The sequence below is a fragment of the Bombina bombina genome, chromosome 4 (genome assembly GCF_027579735.1).
Source record: "Bombina bombina isolate aBomBom1 chromosome 4, aBomBom1.pri, whole genome shotgun sequence".
Lineage (NCBI taxonomy): Eukaryota > Metazoa > Chordata > Amphibia > Anura > Bombinatoridae > Bombina > Bombina bombina.
In genome coordinates this window covers 534,352,245-534,373,390 of record NC_069502.1, presented here as the reverse complement: position 1 = coordinate 534,373,390, position 21,146 = coordinate 534,352,245, and positions in this window count along the sequence as shown.

The window sequence follows — 21,146 nt, the reverse complement described above, 5'->3', positions numbered from 1 at the left end:
CCGCAAAAGCCCTTTTAAGGGCTATTTGTAATTTAGTATAGGGTAGGGAATTTTATTATTTTGGGGGGCTTTTGTATTTTTTTCGGGGGCTTAGATTAGGTGCAATTAGTTTAAACTTCTTGTAATTTTTTTTATTTTCTGTAATTTAGTGTTTTTTTTTTTTTGTAGTTTATTTAATTGTGTTTAATTTTAGGTAATTTTAGTTAATTAATTTAATTTATTTAATGATAGTGTAGTGTTAGGTGTAATTGTAACTTATGTTAGGTTTTATTTTACAGGTAATTTTGTATTTATTTTAACTAGGTAGCTATTAAATAGTTAATAACTATTTAAGAACTATTGTACCAAGTTAAAATAAATACAAAGTTGCCTGTAAAATAAAAATAAATCCTAAAATAGCTACAATGTAATTATTAATTATATTGTAGCTATCTTAGGGTTTATTTTATAGGTAAGTATTTAGTTTTAAATAGGAATAATTTAGTTAATAATAGTAAATGTATTTAGATTTATTTAAATAATAATTAAGTTAGGGGGGTGTTAGGGTTAGGGTTAGACTTAGGTTTAGGGGTTAATAACTTTATTATAGTGTCGACGACGTTGGCGGCGGCAGATTAGGGGTTAATACATTTAATAGGCTATGTGGGCTATGGCGGTTTAGGGGTTAAATTTTTGAATAGGTTTATTGCTTTGTGGGTTAATGGCGGATTAGGGGTTAATCATTTTAAGAGGTAGTTTGCGATGTTGGGGTTGGCGGATTTAGGAGTTAATAATTTAGTTATTACTTGCGGTGTTGGTTTGATGGTGGATATAGGGGTTAATAGACTTTATTAGTTATTGCGGTGAGGTATTGCGATTGACAGGTAGATAGACATTGCGCATGCGTTAGATGTTAGTTTATTTTTACAGGCATTTTCGGGAGTTACGGTGCTCCCATACTCAGCGCAAGGCCTGCTATGGCTGCCTTTTATTGCGAGGTAAAAATGGAGTAAGATTTCTCCATTTTCGCCACGTAAGGCCTTGCGCTGGATATTGGATACCAATTTATTGGATACCGATTTACAACGTGGTCCCATGTTAGCCTATGGGAGTAATAATTGCGAGTGACGGGTAAAATATACGCGCGTAACTTGTATGCTACGCTGTATATGTAATACCAAAATCGCGTAAAAAAAAAACTGGCGGCGGAGCGCTGTATGGCCTCCATATGTAATGGAGGCCATACAGCGTTCTTTTCTTGATTTCATCTGAAAGCTTTTGAAAAAGCATCTGATCATCACCTGTATTGAGATGTATGTAATGCAGTCAGCATGGACTAAGTCTATGTGTTTGATTATATCCAAACATTCCAGTAGTGCTTCATTAAGCTTTGATTGTGCTGTATTTGTTGCGGATATTTAATGTAACTGGGCATATTTCCAATAAAAAAAAATGTTCCAACTGATGTTCTTTCGAGTCATCTAATTAATTGTTTAGATAAGAAAAAAAAGGAAATCTATTGTAGGGTGTATAATGTCTTCTGGCAGAAAACTACATTTTTTTCCGTAGAGAGCTTTCATTGTAGGCCAATCATATTTAACAGAGACAAGCAAATATTATAAGAATGTAGCTTTTCTCAGAGTTTTTCTTACCTACATAGAAGCAATGACAAAGAAACACATGGCAAAACATAGTTCCAATATTGATTGCTTCATTGCAAGTTTTAACTTATAGGGACATATTACTCCAAAATGTTCTGTGTATAGAGCAGTGCTTTTCAAACTGTGTGTTGTGACACGTTAGTGTGTCAGCGGCAGTATGTAAGTGTGTCCCTGCTTCAGCACTAATTTCTTTTAATTAAAAAAAAAATAAATTTTTTTTTTGGGTTTCCGACTTTCCGCCTGCCTGCTACGCATATCACATGGATGACACGTGATTGATACCTAGTGGGTCACAGATCATCTTAACCTATTGGCGCAGCTCAGTGGGAACTGAAACTATTCCCATTGGCGGCTTTGGCGGCACATTGGCTGCTGACTGCACATGTAGTTTCCTCAATCGGCTCGTGACTGCATGTGTAGTTAGTGAGTGGGACAGCAGTGTGTTTGCAGCGTGGGCAGTAGTCAGTCGGACTTGCAGATCTCTGAGGGCAGCAGCTTAAACGCTGAGCTGAAGTCAGAAGTCAAAGTGTGGTATTCTTTTTTTTTTTTTTTTTTTGCAGCTAGCTCCCAGTAGTGCATTGCTGCTCCTGCTCTTAATATATGGATAGGAAGTGGAAGCTTAAAAATGCTTGATGATGTAATGTGAGTGTCTATCTAATATTCCACCAAATATTTAGAAATTGTGTTCATCCCATCAACCTCATACATCCCATTAAAATTGTAAGTACCTATTGGTGTTAAACTTATTTTTAATTCTTGCATATACTTACTGTTGCTTGAAAATATATTTTGCTATTATATAATTTATGTTTGTGTCTGTATCTCTTAAAACAAGTTAGTTTAACCTCCTGTTTGCTAGTACAACTGAATTACTGTGTTGCAAAATGATGTATGTCTAAAAAGTGTGTCACCAACATGAAAAGTCATGTGACTCTACTGCTTACTGGCTAACAGGGACAACTCTCACAGAAAAACAAACAAACATTGGGTTATTTAGAAAAGGGACATATCATTAATACATAATATATTAATATAATCTCCCTGCAACCTTAAACATTACCCTAAACATTAATATCATGCATATGAAAGAGCGTTTAAAAAATAATTTAGCAAAATTATGTTCAGGAAGCCAAAGGGAGAAGATGTCTATGTACAACTAGGCCTTAAAGGAACATGGAAGGCAAAAATAAAACTTTCATAATTCAAAACATACAATTTAAAGAAGAAAAAATACATTCTGATTTACTCCTATTATCAAATGGCCCACTTTTTCTTGCATCCTTTGTTAAAATGAAAACACTTACACACACATGTATGCTGCAAATGCACAATGCCACCTTTTTGGCTGTGGCTGTTTCCCACCAAACCTGGAAATTGAAAATTTGAAATTGAAACCCAAACTGTCCGGTTCATTAACGTACAGGTGGCAACCGTAGACAAAAAAATAGGTGAAAACATTGTCATTGGGAAAAACAACAACATAGAGACAACAAAAATGTGCTATTTAGAAAAGATGGGAATGAGTTTTCAAGAAATATTGGCTTTTGAAATAGATAAGTCCAAAAGGCATGTGAAAAGTAAACGTTTTCCGGCGGATTGGAAGACTGCTGTCATTTTATTTCAATACAAGGTACTGGCTGTGTTTACGGGGTGCAAAAAAACAGCAGGTAAACAAGATTTTTAATTGATTGTATTGGCCTCAAATTAAAATAAAAAAAACAAAAAAAACAACAGCTTAAAAGGCTTGAAAGCATTCCACGTCTTTGACTGAACTGAAATAAACAACGTAGATATAATAATAACTTTCTATCAAAAGTTTAAGATGTTTTGCATGGTTCTTAAGTAAGTAATATACAGATACTTTGTAGGTTTTAATAACTCAGATGCGCCTTTGTAAAATTCATTCTGCGTTACAGGAAGTTTTACGCATACAAGCATTATACGTTACAAATGTGTGACAGAAAGGAAATTAACACAGCAGGGATTTGCAGAGGTGTCTGATGTAAACAAGTAAAAGTGAATTAGCTTGGGAAACTAAAGCTGTTGAGGTGTTAGGAAGTGAAAAGAATAAAGGCACAGTACTGTGTTAAACAAACTATAAAGAAAATGGTATTGATTTTATACGATAAGAAAATAAAAAATTAACACTCTATATATATATAGAAATAGTGATATATTTTTAGATAGTTCTAAATCCATCTAACATTAATTGACTATTTAATTGTATAAAGGCACTGTAAATGCACATGTAAGGTTGTTTATTATCTGTTGTAATTAAAGCATTGTGAAATTCTTTAAAGTTTGAAACTGTATTATGGGACATGAAATGCATAATTAAACTGTTATGATTCAGACAGAGTGTGCAATTAACAATAAAAAACAAACCTGTTTATTTATATTATCAAATTAATTCTGTTTTATTGGCACCTTTTGTTAATATTTCCCTTATGCATTAGTGCACACTGAAGTAGACTCAGGAGTGTGCATGTAACTTGAGCAATATATCGGCTAGATTTAGAGTTTTGTCGGTAACGACCCGCATAGCTAACGCTGGCTTTTTTCTGGCCGCACCTTTAAAATAACTCTGGTATTGAGAGTCCACAGAATGGCTGCGTTAGGCTCCAAAAAAGGAGCGTACAGCATATTTAACGCAACTGCAACTCTCGATACCAGAGTTGCTTACGGAAGCGGCCATCTTAAAAAACGTGCTCGTGCACGATTCCCCCATAGGAAACAATGAGGCTGTTTGAGCTTGAAAAAACCTAACACCTAAAAACCTAACGCAGCCCCATTGTTTCCTATGGGGAAACACTTCCTATGTCTGCACCTAACACCCTAACATGTACCCCGAGTCTAAACACCCCTAACCTTATACTTATTAACCTCTAATCTGCCGCCCCCGCTATCTGACCCCTGCATATTATTATTAACCCCTAATCTGCCGCTCCGTAAACTGCCGCTACTTACATTATCCCTATGTACCCCTAATCTGCTGCCCCTAACACCGCCGACCCCTATATTAAATTTTTTAACCCCTAATCTGCCCCCCACAACGTCGCCTCCACCTGCCTACACTTATTAACCCCTAATCTGCCGACCGGACCGCACCGCTATTATAATAAAGTTATTAACCCCTAATCCGCCTCACTAACCCTATAATAAATAGTATTAACCCCTAATCTGCCCTCCCTAACATCGCCGACACCTAACTTCAAACATTAACCCCTAATCTGCCGACTGAAGCTCACCGCTATTCTAATAAATGTATTAACCCCTAAAGCTAAGTCTAACCCTAACACTAACACCCCCCTAAGTTAAATATAATTTAAATCTAACGAAATTAATTAACTCTTATTAAATAAATTATTCCTATTTAAAGCTAAATACTTACCTGTAAAATAAATCCTAATATAGCCACAATATAAATTATAATTATATTATAGCTATTTTAGGATTTATATTTATTTTACAGGTAACTTTGTATTTATTTTAACCAGGTACAATAGCTATTAAATAGTTAAGAACTATTTAATAGCTAAAATAGTTAAAATAATTACAAATTACCTGTAAAATAAATCCTAACCTAAGTTACAATTAAACCTAACACTAGACTATCAATAAATTAATTAAATAAAATACCTACAATTACCTACAATTAAACCTAACACTACACTATCAATAAATTATTTAAATACAATATCTACAAATAAATACAATGAAATAAACTAACTAAAGTACAAAAAATTAAAAAGAACTAAGTTACAAAAAATAAAAAAATATTTACAAACATTAGAAAAATATTACAACAATTTTAAACTAATTACACCTACTCTAAGCCCCCTAATAAAATAACAAAGCCCCCAATCAGCCAATCGGATTGAACTTGATTCTGATTGGCTGATTCCATCAGCCAATCAGAATATTCCTACCTTAATTCCGATTGGCTGATAGAATCCTATCAGCCAAGCGGAATTCGAGGGACGCCATCTTGGATGACGTCCCTTAAAGGAACCGTCATTCGTCGGGAAGTCATCGTCGGAAGAAGATGGGTCCGCGGTGGAGGTCTTCAAGATGGAGCCGGTCCTCATCGGATGAAGATAGAAGATGCCGCTTGGAAGAAGATGGTTGCCGGTCCGGATCTACTCTTCTTCCCGGATAGGATGAAGACTTTGGACCCTCTTCTGGACTTCTTCAGCCGTTGGATGATGGATGTCTAGCCCCCTCTTGGGTTGGATGAAGATATCGGAGCCAGGACGGATCAGTGTGATACCCGGTGAGGTGAAGACAAGGTAGGAAGATCTTCAGGGGCTTAGTGTTAGGTTTATTTAAGGGGGGTTTGGGTTAGATTAGGGGTATGTGGGTGGTGGGTTGTAATGTTGGGGGGGTATTGTATGTGTTATTTTACAGGCAAAAGAGCTGAATTTCTTGGGGCATGCCCCGCAAAGGGCTCTGTTCAGGGCTGGTAAGGTAAAAGAGCTTTGAACTTTAGTAATTTAGAATAGGGTAGGGCATTTTTTTATTTTGGGGGTCTTTGTTATTTTATTAGGGGGCTTAGAGTAGGTGTAATTAGTTTAAAATTGTTGTAATATTTTTCTGATGTTTGTAAATGTTTTTTTATTTTATGTAACTTAGTTCTTTTTTATTTTTTGTTCTTTAGTTAGTTTATTTCATTGTATTTATTTGTAGATATTGTATTTAATTAATGTATTGATAGTGTAGTGTTAGGTTTAATTGTAGGTAATTGTAGGTATTTTATTTAATTAATTTATTGATAGTGTAGTGTTAGGTTTAATTATAACTTAGGTTAGGATTTATTTTACAGGTAATTTTGTAATTATTTTAACTATTTTAGCTATTAAATAGTTCTTAACTATTTAATAGCTATTGTACCTGGTTAAAATAAATACAAAGTTACCTGTAAAATAAATATAAATCCTAAAATTGCTATAATATAATTATAATTTATATTGTAGCTATATTAGGATTTATTTTACAGGTAAGTATTTAGCTTTAAATAGGAATAATTTATTTAATAAGAGTTAATTAATTTCGTTAGATTTAAATTATATTTAATTTAGGGGGGTGTTAGTGTTAGGGTTAGACTTAGCTTTAGGGGTTAATACATTTATTAGAATAGCGGTGAGCTCCAGTCGGCAGATTAGGGGTTAATGTTTGAAGTTAGGTGTCGGCGATGTTAGGGAGGGCAGATTAGGGGTTAATACTATTTATTATAGGGTTAGTGAGGCGGATTAGGGGTTAATAACTTTATTATAGTAGCGGTGCGGTCTGCTCGGCAGATTAGGGGTTAATAAGTGTAGGCAGGTGGAGGGGTCGTTGAGGGGGCAGATTAGGGGTTAATAAATATAATATAGGGGTCGGCGGTGTTAGGGGCAGCAGATTAGGGGTACATAGCTATAATGTAGGTGGCGGCGCCGTGCGGACGGCAGATTAGGGGTTAATTATTGTAGGTAGCTGGCGGCGACGTTGTGGGGGGCAGGTTAGGGGTTAATAAATATAATATAGGGGTCGGCGGTGTTAGGTGCAGCAGATTAGGGGTACATAAGTATAACGTAGGTGGCGGTCGGCAGATTAGGGGTTAAAAAAATGAATCTAGTGTCGGCGATGTGGGGGGACCTCGGTTTAGGGGTACATAGGTAGTTTATGGGTGTTAGTGTACTTTAGAGCACAGTAGTCAAGAGCTTTATGAACCGGCGTTAGCCCAGAAAGCTCTTAACTACTGACTTTTTTCTGCGGCTGGAGTTTTTTCGTTAGATTTCTAACGCTCACTTCAGCCACGACTCTAAATACCGGCGTTAGAAAGATCCCATTGAAAAGATAGGATACGCAAATGGCGTAGGGGGATCTGCGGTATGGAAAAGTCGCGGCTGGAAAGTGAGCGTTTGACTCCAAATACCAGAGGGCAGTAAAAACCAGCGTTAGGAGCCTCTAACGCTGGTTTTGACGTCTACTGCCCAACTCTAAATCTAGCCGTAAATGTGTAGTGGTATCAAACTGATGATGTAGGTGGTAAATGTACCAATCACCTACGTCAACATTAATATTAAAGTGATATGACGAACAGTATATTAAATGTAATAGATTAAAATCATAGTGGGCTATGAAGTAAAAAACTATGTGATAATGTAAGTGTATAACTATATTATACTATATTAAACTAAGTGTGATGATGCCAATTCTTATATCTATTGATATGGTGTGGTGAACAAGTGATGATGTTTTAGATATGGAACCTATATTATTGTAAACTTATAAATAAAGATGATGAAACATCGAAGTGTAATGTCTCAACCTATACAATGTATATTCGTGTACATTATCAGTAGTGACCTAAGATATATATATATATATATATATATATATATATATATATATATATACATATACACACACATATATACAGTATATAAATATATGTATATACATACATCTTAATACCGGAGTTAGAAAGATCCCATTGAAAAGATAGGATACGCAAATGGCGTAGGGGGATCTGCGGTATGGAAAAGTCGCGGCTGGAAAGTGAGCGTTAGACCCTTTTTTGACTGACTCCAAATACCGGCGGTAGCCTAAAGCCAGCGTTAGGAGCCTCTAACGCTGGTTTTCACGGCTACCACCAAACTCCAAATCTAGGCCTATGGCAGCAGCATTTTCAACAATAGATAACATTATTACATATTTCTGAAGAGATATATCACCTCACTACTATGTTGAAGTTTGCAGGTACAAATCACTTTTTTTGTTTCTAGTTGAATTTAAATGCAGTGTATGGGGGTGGGGGTGTGAACAGAGTTTAACTTTCAAATATATCAAAAAAGAAAACAATTGTGAAGCGAAAAATATGTTTTGTATATTTTGTATGTTTTTATATAAAAGGAAGAATTATCCTTGCTTGGTTAAGCACATTAACCAATCAGAAGTAAATGTAGGTTCAATGTTCAGAGTGTTTCTGTCCACATCAAGCATTACAAGGGGAACAGATGATATATATAGTATATACATACTGCACAAAAACATCTTATTTTTTGCACTATCTATGTTTGAGTCTGGCTTGCTGAAGATGATGGTAGATCTGTACAGAAATCAATATTGCTCTGGAGTTCTCTAAATTGATATACAAGTAGCCTTTACCTTGCTGAAATGAAAAATCATCTTTTACGCAATCCAAGGGTGAGATAGGAATTGCACAAAACTTTTTATTTGTGCCTAAAACTAATAGTAGGGCAAACTAACAATTACAAGCCTTTGACCCTAAATGGAAAATGGCTACTATCTTCTTTCCAAGCAGGACATATATTCCAAGCTTTTTTTTTATTGCAAAAGTATTTCTTTAACATTTCCTGTGCCATCCCTTAGGGCTCCATTTATCATTGTTTGGAGAAATCCGACTTTCAGTTCTCCAAGAAGTTCTCCGCAGCTCGCCCTCTGTGAGGCGCACTTGTGCGCCAATATTTATAAAAAAGCTGGTCGTATTATACCGCTGTTTTCCAAAGTCGAGATGTGGCGTGTTAATGATAAATCTCGATTATATTTACCATTCCATCATCGTAAAAAAGCGCATATTTTTGGTATTTTCCTTTTTTATTACTGGATTCTAATAGCCATTCTTTTTAATAATGTTATATAATTGGTTAAAACATTTATATTTGTAATATGAATTGAACAAATTTCTATATTATTATTCTTTTTGTGTTTTTTTTACAAACCACAACCTTTTACTACTATTCCACGTTATTTTTAACAGATGGCTTACATATTACAAAGTCATTTTTTTTGGTTTATCTACTTTACACACCGCATGCAAACGTTTTTCTACTATTCAACGTTATTTTTAACACATGTCTTAAGTCATGTGTTTTGGTTTCTCTACATTACACACCCCATACAGACCTTTTAGGCCTCCATTTATCATGATAAATGGAGCCCTTACTATTATTCCACGTTATTTTAACACATGTCTTACATATTACAAAGTCCTTATTTTTTGGTTTATCTACTTTAGACCTATTAATCCTATTATTGTTTAACTTGTTTATCTTATTGAAACTATTCCAATTAAAAACTATACATTTTTAAAACTTAAGATTATATAATTAAACTATATTTATATCTATATTGCTTACATTTTTTAAGATAACTCTTTATCAAAGTGCGCATTTTAGATTGCCTCCGGTACAAGTCGTTATATCTTTTCAGACATTGTTTCCTCGTTCGTTTTTGCCCAGAGACTCTCCTTACTCTTCGCACCATTTCACAGAGAATTCGGTTTCTTGTGTCCTGGTCCAAAGTGAAAATCCCTTTCCTTTTTTTTGGAAAATATTTATCCATAGTATAAGAAATAATCAATAATTCTCCAATAGAGAACTTCTTGGATCGTGGCATTTTCTAAATATTATTCAATCTCTACTCACTGACGGGACTAATTTTATTTTTTTAAATGCGCAATTTTGTAAGCTAATACCTAATTTTACAAATAGCACTCAATTGGATAGATATTTTGGCAAATATTATCAAAATTCGTATTTTAGTATACAACATGATGTTTTTTTTATCCATTATAATAACAATGAAACATTGTATAGAACTGCGCCACAACAGCACTATTTTTTTGGCAACATTAACAAATATTACATGTATCCGTTGATAAGGTGAAATAAAAGTAAAGATACATATAACAATGTAATGATATTTAAATGTAATATTGTTATTCATAACCAAATTATCTTTATTTACATGTAAAATTGTTATTAAAAACAAAAATGGAAATCCAGGTATTCCATATGAAAAATAAACTGCGACATAGTGATCTTTCCAGAACATCATACAGTATACGCCCCTTTTCATCAACTACATTTAGATACTTTTTTGGAAACCGTTATAAAAGAAAACTTTATTTAGTTTGTATCAAAACTTTAGTTATTTTGTGCGCTCCTTTGTATCTCATTTTTACAATGGCATCTGCCCAAGCTGGAAAGACCAAAAGCGGGAGAAGTATCATGTTCACTCATAGGCAAAATTGTATTTTGGTCGAATCTGTTATCGAACACTATGATGAAATCATTGGGTACCAAGCCAGAACTGTAAATCCACAGAGAAAGAGAACAATTTGGACACAAATCAGTAGATCTGTTTCAGCTGAAGGAAGTTTTCCTAAGGATGTGCGGGCTTGTCGGAAGAGAGTAACTGATATTAGAAAAAACATAAAGAAAAAGGTTTGCAGGGAAAAGCAATCTGCCAAATGAACCGGTGGAGGCCCTGGATATAGGGCCGAATTAACAGACTTTGAACAGATGCTTTATGCAAGGATGGGTGAGGCCGTTGTGGTTGGCCTGGATGTCCCAGCGGACACTATGGATTTTAGAGGTAAGTTAAATGTAAACGACACCCAAATTTTGTTGTTCATGATTTAAAAAAAGAGAATGAAAAATTATATATCTTTTTGATTGAAATCTATTATGTAATTATTTCGATTCAATAGATATTCCTTTATGGAAAGTATATGTAGATATGCTCACTATCTTTTGAATTTTGTAGATTTCTGCTATTGGATCTTAAAATTGTGATTAGTTTACATTTTTATTTGGAAAATAAGGATTATGGAGAAAATGGAGGCATGAACTATAATAAAAGTAATCTAGTCAGTTTTATAACTATCTATTGTCTATCTAAATCTATCTAAATATTTGAAATTGTGTTTTTATCTATAATTATTCAAATTTAATACAAGTATATTTATATTATTTAGAGCAAGAAGATGAGGGACGTCAGGAAGAGGAGATTGATGCACAAGAGGATCAACCTTTGGAAAATGAATTCACCTCACAAGACCAAGAACCCTCCACATCCACAGTACAAAGAGAAGAAGGGGAGAGTAAGTGATTTGTAAAAAACAACCAATAGTTGTTATATATTTTAATAAAAATTAACAACCAGATGAGCACTGATGATAACTTGTGGGCTAATGTATATTTTGATTGTATAAATCGATGCTGTTGATATTCTAATATTATTTTTATGTTGTTGTAGGTGTTCGTGCATTACTACAATCCATGCAGGACAATTCTATATTATTATTCAAGGGTAGGTTGTCTTCTAATTGTCATGTTAATTTTTTGTTTTTTTATGAATGTAACCTATTAATAATACAAATTTTCCATGTCATACAGAAGATCAGGTTGAAATCAATTTGGAACCTCTGGTTGAGGATTCTGTATGTCCAGAAGATGAGGATGAGACTCAGATTGAGGGACACACATCAGAGGGACCAACACCACCAAATCTAGAAACTCCTCAGAATATCATGGTCAATGACTCTGAGGAAGATGAAAGACCAGAACAATTGATAAACCCAGAAGATGTCACAGGCAGGGGAAATGATATACAAAACCTCACAGACATGGCATTGGGGTTCAGGAATGAGCAAAGTGAATTTTTTAAAGAACTGATCAGATTACAAGAAGAAAGAAATGCAATTTTAAAAGCTGATTCAGAATTTAAGAGGGATTATTCCAAAAAGAAATTAGAAATTTTGAATCGAAGATTTCCTACTCAATAATTATTATTAATATTTCTTGTTTTTGCACTTTAATGTTCAAATTGTTTTCATGTTGAAAAGTTAAGCACTAGAATTTGGTTACAGTTTAAGTTATTTTTGAAAAAATGTTACATGCTTCCAAAGTGTTCAAGTATTTGTTATTACAATAAAAATGTTATTTAAAATACAAAAAAGAATTAAGGCTGTTTGTTTGTTAAAAAAATTTTTATTAAAAGAATAAAAACTAAATTGTTTTATTAACAAATAAACACAACTATTTTTTTCATCTGTCTGATTATATAACAGTAGTGAGGATTATTATTGTCCAATTTTCAAACAACTCCTGTGTTATCCGTGGATTCTGTAATACAATGTTAAAAGATAATTAGAAATTCAGAAATATAATACTAATTCTTTGCCCCCCCCCAAAAAAAAATAAAATAACTTACATGAAAAATATCTCTCAATAATTTCCATACGGTTTTGAACACCGGCCCTAGTAGTGTGCCTGTTTAATATGTGTTGGGGGACATAGATGTCATCTGGTTGATCCTCAAGACAAAAATCATCTTGGTTACCTTGAGATATTGCAATATTATGTAACATGCAGCATACTAAAATAATGTCATTGCACTTCTCTGGTGAGTATTGCAAGTCTCCCCCTGACCTGTCCAACACACGAAATCTCATCTTCAACACACCGAAGGTTCTCTCGATAGCACTTCTTGTACTACGGTGTGACTTGTTGAATTTGATCTCTGCACGTGTATGGGGCGATGGTACTGGTGTCAGAAGCCAAGGCCTACACGGATAACCACTGTCACCTACAAATAAAAAATTAAAAGAATTATTACATTGGAATAACAATCTATATGCACTTTTAGCAATACAGAAATTAATGAAATAAATAATAACATAAATGAAAAGATCATAAAATTAATTTTCACAAAAAAAAAGGTCTAAAGTGTATATACATCTAACTACAAATCTATGTCCTTCAAAGTTGAAAACCAAAATTAAACATAAAAACAATAACACCAAAAAATATAAAGTTAAACTCACCCAATAGCCAACCATGGGGCATGTCTCCACGTTCAAACAATGTAAATAATGCTGATTGTTTGAGGATATGGTAATTGTGGCAGGAACCTGGAAATCCTGAACGCACAGCCCAAATTTTTAGGTTGGCATCACAAACAGCCTGAACATTCAGTGAATGGAAGCTTTTTCTATTCCTGTATTGCTCCTCCCTTAAAGCTGGTGGTCTTAAAGCTATGTGGGTGCAATCAATTGCACCAAGAACATTAGGCATACCAGCTACTTGATAAAAAGATGCCTTAACTGTGTGCCATTCTTGCACATTCCTGGGTACAAAAATAAACTTCTTCAGATGTTTTAAAAGTGCTTTTAAAACAATTCTTAGATGCCTGCAAAATGAAGGCTGGCTAATGCCCACCACAGCACTAGAGACTGCCTGAAATGAACCAGTTGACAAGAAATGCAAAACTGCTAATAATTTTAAAAGTCCAGGTATCGCCCTTGTTCTTCTTGTCCTAGGGTCTATGTCATTTTGGATCAGAGAGTAAAGATTTATAATACTCTCCCTATTTATACGAAATCTTTGCTTTATCTCCTTATCAGACAATGCCTGTAGTCCACACTGGGGTAAAAAAACTCTAGGCACTCTTTGGCGTCTCCGTATGGGCATATTACCATCAGCAAGACGATTTTCACGGCCCCTTGCCAAAGAAATAGCAGCCAACAGCAGAAAATATTCCATCTTCTCTCTCACAAAAAATGAAGTAAATGAAATGTTCTCCTCAGTGGATATGGAGAACTTTGGAGGGCGTAATTGTAGGAGAATATTAGGTTCTCCCATGGCGCAAAATAGTGATAAATATGAAATTTGGCGATCTGTTAGTCGATTTGATGAAAATACGACCGAAAAAGCGCTGTTTTAAGCTTCAATCGGCGCACATGTGCGCCTTGGCGAGATAGAATAGAGTGGTCGGATTTTTCGGTCGAAAATCAGTTTTTTTGGTCGTATTTTGTTTTAATACACAGAGAGAATTTACGCCGGCGTATTTATAGGCGTAAATGTAGGAGAATTGCAATGATAAATGGAGCCCTTAGTAATCAATAATAAATTGTCATAGATCCTAACAAATTTACATACAATATAAACATTACTGATTATTCATATAAATTATTTACTCTAAAATATCAGTGGTAAGATAGGGAGAGCAACCCATTCAATTTTAATTTATCTGCCTTTAATATTAATCTTTAACTTTTAATAGTAAAATAAGCCTAATGGGGTCTCCTATTCAATTTATCATCATAACCATATTTAAAAACAGAGGCCAGGGTTTACTATCCTCAACCTATAATGACAATTCAATTGTTTTCCTAATGATTAATAGCTGTTACCGGGTGTTAGTATTTGTTAAATCAACCACAAAAAATAAAAGAGCTAATTAGTTATTTTAGCGAAAAGCTGACTTAACACAAAATCTGGGCCCCAGTTTATCTCAATTAATCTAAAATTGAATAAGGGACTAAATTTGTTTTTGTTGCAGGCCATCTAGGTCTTTTATAAATGCACCCCATTTGTTTACTATTTTTTTGTCCTTATTTCCCTATCACTAATTGTATCGAAAACCTCAATATTTAATTGCGTTATCAGAGCTTGGCGTATTTCTCTCACACTTGGTATACCTGGGGTTACTTTCAGTATACTTTTTCTTGTCATAATTATTACCATTGAAAGGAACAAAGTCTTCTCTTTATATAACTGTCTATTTGGTAGAACAAGGATGTTTTTAAAGTCAAATTTAATTTTTGCCTTTAACACCTTGGTAACCCAGTAAATCATTTTTGACCAAAGTTGGTTTATTTTGGGGCAGTCCCACATATAGGGGTCAATTTATTAAACCCTGGGCTGACATGATTCTCTATAGCAAATCATGTTAGCCCTGCATCGCTAAATGGCGACAGCATACGCTGTTGATATTTAACATTGCACAAGCATTTCACAATTTCCAATCGGCCTCTAGCAGAGGGTGTCAATCATCCCGATCATATCTGATCAGGATGATTGCTGTCCGCCACCTAAAAGGTGGCGGACAAGTTAAGGAGCAGCGTTCTTAATATCGCTGGTTTTTAACTTCAGTTTCTGAACCGTCAGTTTGGCCAACTACATTTAACACAATTATTTCCACATTTGAGCCATTTAGAGACTTTCTTAAGCATAATGTAGAATCTATTTATTAGTTTTATCTGTGTTTCTTTAAATTATGAATCCAATGTGACTTCTGTAATATTGTTAAGGTTACCTATGATTTCCTCCATTACTAACTGAGAAAAGGACTCTTTTTACCAGCTTTCTATTGTTTTTCCTACCTAGTTAAAATAAATACAAACTTAGCTGTGAAATAAATATAAAGCCTAAGTTAGCTACAATGTAACTATCAGCTAGATTAGGGTTTATTTTACAGGTAAGTTTGTATTTAGTTTTAAATAGATTATTTAGGTAATAATTGTAAGTTTTATTTAGATTTATTTTAATTATATTTAAGTTAGGGGGTGTTAGGGTTACGTAAGGGTTAGGGGTTAATATATTTATGTAGTGATGCGGGAGGGCAGCGGTTTAGGGGTTAATAGGTTTATTATAGTTGCAACGATGTCGGGGAGTGGCGGATGCCGGCGATGTCCGAAGCGGCAGATTAGGGGTTAAACATTTTATTTTAGTGTTTGCAATGCGGGAGGGTCTCGGTTTAGGGGTTAATAGGTAGTTTATGGGTGTTAGTGTACTTTGTAACACTTTAATTATGAGTTTTATGCTACAGCTTTGTAACGTAAAAATCATAACTACTGACTTTAGATGGCGGTACGAATTTTGTGGTTATATATACAGCTCACTTTCTGGCCTCCCAGGCCAACTCGTAATACCGGCGCTATGGAAGTCCCATTGAAAAAGGACTTTTAAAAAAAATGTGGTACTGACGTTGCATGACGGCCAAAAAGGTGTGCGGTACACCTATACCTGTAAGACTTGTAATAGTGGTGTTTTCTTTAGTTTAACTTTGAACCATATTTTAAAAGAATTCGCATTTAGGCGTGGGGGAATTTAGAGTTATTTCTGATAGAAAATATATTCTGACCACTGGTGAGGGATCTCCCAAATTTTATGAATCTTATGCCAAGCTTTTAGCATCCCTTCATACATTATATTAGATCTAATTTGCATAGGGATTTTTTTCCGCTCTAAGTGTAATAACATGTCCGTTGAGATATCCTCTAAGGTTAAAGGGACATGAAACCCAAATGTTTTCTTTCATGATTCAGGTAGAGAATACAATTTAAACAACATTTCAATTTACTTCTATTATATGATTTGCATCATTTTTTAAATATCTTTGTTGAAGAAAAAGCAATGCACATGGGTGAGCCAATCACACAATGCATCTATATGCAGCCACCAATCAGCAGCTACTGAGTCTATCTAGATATGCTTTTCAACAAAAGATACCAAGAGATGGAAGCAAATTAGATAATTGAAGTAAATTGGAAAGTTGTTTAAAACCACATTCTGTTTGTAAATCATGAAAGAAAAAATGTTGGTTTCATGTCCCTTTAAATGATCAATTGAGTTATCCGTGAAATGCTCCATATCGATCAACCAATCTTTTGTCACCTTAGTCAGTGCTGCCAAATTATACAATTGGATATCAGGGACCCCTGGCCCACCCTTTACAAATGGTTGCTGCAATTTTTTAAGACTAATTTGTATATTTTTTTCCTCCCCATAAAAATATATTAAACCTCCTATTTATTCTTTCAATATCTTTTTTGGGTATTATTATTGGTAGCTTATTCATAGGGTAGAGTAATTTGGGTAGGATCATAATTTTAATGAGATTTGACTTCCCTATCAATGATATGTGAAGTTGACTCCATCTTTTAAAATCTTGTTCTATGTTCTTAAATATCTGGTTAAAGTTAATCTTATACCATTTATGGGGGTTACTGGATATAATACAAAAGTATGTCAAAAATGCATTTGCTTTTATAAATGGATACTAATTGACTACATTCCTTATTTTTGTTTAACCATAAAATTTCAGATTTGGTATTATTGATCTTAAGTCCTGAAAATTGACCAACATGTTTAATAGTGTCCATTATTTTGGGAATATAAATATCTGGATCATTCATTTCTTCATTGATCAATAATTGTATGATAATATACCTTCCCTGTTGGTCTCTTATCACCTTTTTAATCTGGTAATCTAAATTTTTCTTAAATAAAATTGCTATACCACGGCTGATTTTCTTATAGGAAGTAAAAAGGACTTCTTTAACCCAATTTCTTTTTAATGTTTGTGTTCTTCATCTTATATGTGGGTCTCTTGCAAAAAGACTATATCAGATTTACAGGATTTTTTATGAAAGTTAAGTATTTTTTGTATTTCTTTTGATAGGCGAGTTTATCCCACCCACATTCCATGTTTTAATATTTACCATTTGTCTACCAAAATAAAAAAGAGAAAAAAAAAAAGAAATATATCAATGCTCAGTGGGGTACTCCCGCAGGAAAAAGTAAGAACTATATACACAGCCGATGAAGAGAGTGTATTTGATAAAAGGATGGGAAAGATGATGTGGTTATTAATATCTCTAACTGTGACTTGACGGAATCAGAACTGAAAGTATTGGGTAAGGGTTTATCAACGCTCCCCGGGATTACCCCGAAACCACTACCTTTGGGTCATGGGACTCTGTGGGACTATGATTGCTATGGCCGGCGCCACCCTGTCTGGAGGGGCGGGAATGGCGGGAGATTTGAGAGTCAGATAAGACCCTTTGTGTGTGTATATAAGGCGAGTGTGTTCCACAATAAAATCAGTTCTTGTTCACCCAAATGCTAGTCTGTCTAGTGACAGTAATGGATCCCGCCTTTTTTGGACTGTGGCATCTGGGGACCGAGAACTTTCAAACAACACCCTGGAAGTGCTGCTGCTCCCCAGGGATCATCCCCAAAACCACCATCACTGGGTCCTGGGACTCTGTGGGACTGTGGTGGCTACGGCCGGTGCCAGCCTGTCTGGAGGGGTGGGAATGGCGGAAGATTTTAGATTCAGATAAAACCCTTTGTGTGTGTATATAAGGTGAGTGTGTTTCACAATAAAATCAATTCTTGTTTCACCTGAATGCTAGTCTGTCTAGTTATTTGAGTGGGGATTGCTATAATCACTCTGCTACATAGCAGCCTGTTGTCAGGGAAAGGAAGGACACTATGGCAGAGCTACCCAGTTGGGGTAGACGGAGTCTGTCACAGGGTGGGATCCTGAATATTGGTGCTGTCTGGTATCAGGGTGGTCACAGGCTGTAATCACTTGGTGGCTACACAGCTGCAGTCGGCAGGGAGGAAGCAGGACCTTTTAGGCAGAGCTACCCAGTCGGGGTAGCCGGGGTATCTGTCACAAAATTATTGTGTCTGTTTGTAACCAAATGAAAAAGAATCAAAGTATTGGTGACTTGCTAAAATTGGATACATTGCAACTAAAAGTAAAGAAAAAGTTTATTCCTCAATATTATGATAACAGCATTGATACTTTTATGTCTTTAGTTTTTATGACATCAATAAGATACATAAAAAAGGATACAAATACAGGTGTTAAATCTAAAAAATTGTGAATTTCCCAAAGGATGAAAAGGAAGGTCTTTTAAAAATAAAAAATAATGACCAGAGATTAATCATCAATTATCAGATAGAGATGTTTACCATCCAATAATGACCAATCCTGTTTTTGAAATTCAAAGAGAGATTAATTCTTGTATTAACATAGCAGTCAAAAAGGGCCTATTAAGATTTGTGAATACATTGAATGGTGCTACTTCTAGGATCAAATTCAGTCTGGTTTACAGTGAGGAGAGTTTGGCCTTTTTTGATACCTTAGTTGTGAAAGAGAAAGGAAAAGATTAAAGTAGATCTTTATAAGAAGAGCCCCGACAGAAATGATCTGTTGATGGCTAGTAGTGCCCATCCTCAGTCCCTAAAGAATTCTCGGCCTAAGAGTCATCTGATGCAGGTTTGCCGCATAGTGTCAAATGATAAAAGAAGCAAACAAAGACTCAGAGAAATGGGTAATCTCTTTTTGGAAAGAGGATACAGTGGAGAATTGATTCAACTAGAAATTAATAATGTTTTAGACATTCCAAGAGATGTGTTACTTAAACCCCAGAAACAAAGTAAACTGAAAGAAAATAAAAATCAGAGGGAAGTATTTGTATCAAGGTATAATGAAATGAGTTTTCAGATTCAAAAAAATATTCGTAGACATTGGTAAATATTGAAAAATTGGAATCCAAATATTTTGGAATTTCAGGACTTTCTAATGCCTGCGTATAAAAGGGGCACTAATTTGAGAGATGTTCTTTTTAAAGCTGATATTAGTTCTGCTAAAAGGAAAAAACAGGGTTATATATCTGAAGAAAAAAAAAAACAAAGACAGATGCGCCACATGGCCCAATATTGTTTGGAAAATGAGAACAAATATTATATGTGTCAGATACACACACATGTGATAAAGCACCCAAAATAGTGCTAAAGGAGCAGTCTGGGGTCAATAACAGTCAATCAGAAGACCAGCCTCTCAAGGATGTGGGAGTTCTGTAAATAGCAGCAGAAAACACAGGGTGCCTATATGGCCTAGTACTGTGTGGCTCTTGTGAGAGAAAGTAGAATGTTTATAATACACTCACATTTGTTGAAGCATCCCCTATGATGCTATGGAAGCAGGCTGGGATCAATTTAGTCACCCAACAGACTTAATCGATGGCGGTCAGGAAAATCCAAAAGTCCAGCGATGAAAATAAATATTTCCAAAGTGATTGCAAGGGAGTGAATAATGGCAGCAAGTGGTAAAAGTAATAAACTTACTTTATTTAAAAAGTGGTAAAAACAAGCAACGCGTTTCTCATCCACATGAGGCTGTTTCATCAGGCTTAATAAAAACAGGTAACAAACACTTGCTATATATGCCAAACAAACTAATTAAACTAATTGGCAACTCCTGGTAAGGGAGTTACCTAGAAAAACACTCAGGTAAAACATAAGTAAACACTGAAGTTGTGATAAATAACTGACATATAACTATATTGCACATTACATTCGCATTTGTGAAGATTCAGTTTGTACAATATTTTAACAGTATGTGAACAACTCACATGTGATTGATTTATATTGAATACAAAACTAGCAAGGTCAAAAAACATTTTCACATAAGAACAGCCCATAGTAATTCTTTGTGGCATGGTAACACCATTGATATAAATGTGTAAAAAAAATCCAAACACAAACACATAAGAAATAATAATGGAAATCTGTCAGAGTTCACTTGTCTCATATACTATTATTAGCATCATGGGTGGTCATGGGTCCTGCCTAGATCATTCTAACCCCCTCATCTAAAAACCGTTTGCACTATAAAGCACTGCCGAAAACCTGTATTGGATCAAAAAATGCTGTTTTGGTTTAAATATAAAATAATCGTAAAGTACTTACTATAGTAAAATCATGTCAAGATGTAATCGTATAGAGGAGAAATACAGCGTCTATTTAGATGCATCACGCATGTCTGAGGGTCAAATGACTCACTGTGATGTCAATAGTGTAGACCATAGAGATAGAACTCACCCGGTAGCTACTGCAACAGTCGTGATTGGATGGGGAATGAGGATCGTCAGAAAGGGGGCTGGGCCTAAATGCAATAGGAGACTAAAGTTTATTTCAATTGCTGTAAAAACAGCATGTATATACATTTAAAAGTGAAAGATCGAGTTATGTGGGGCAACTTAGTGTTAATAAATATTATGGAGGCAATTTGGTAAAATTGTGTTTAGTATGTCCCCTAAATACCTAATATGTTCGTGTGCTGTCAGCTGCTAAA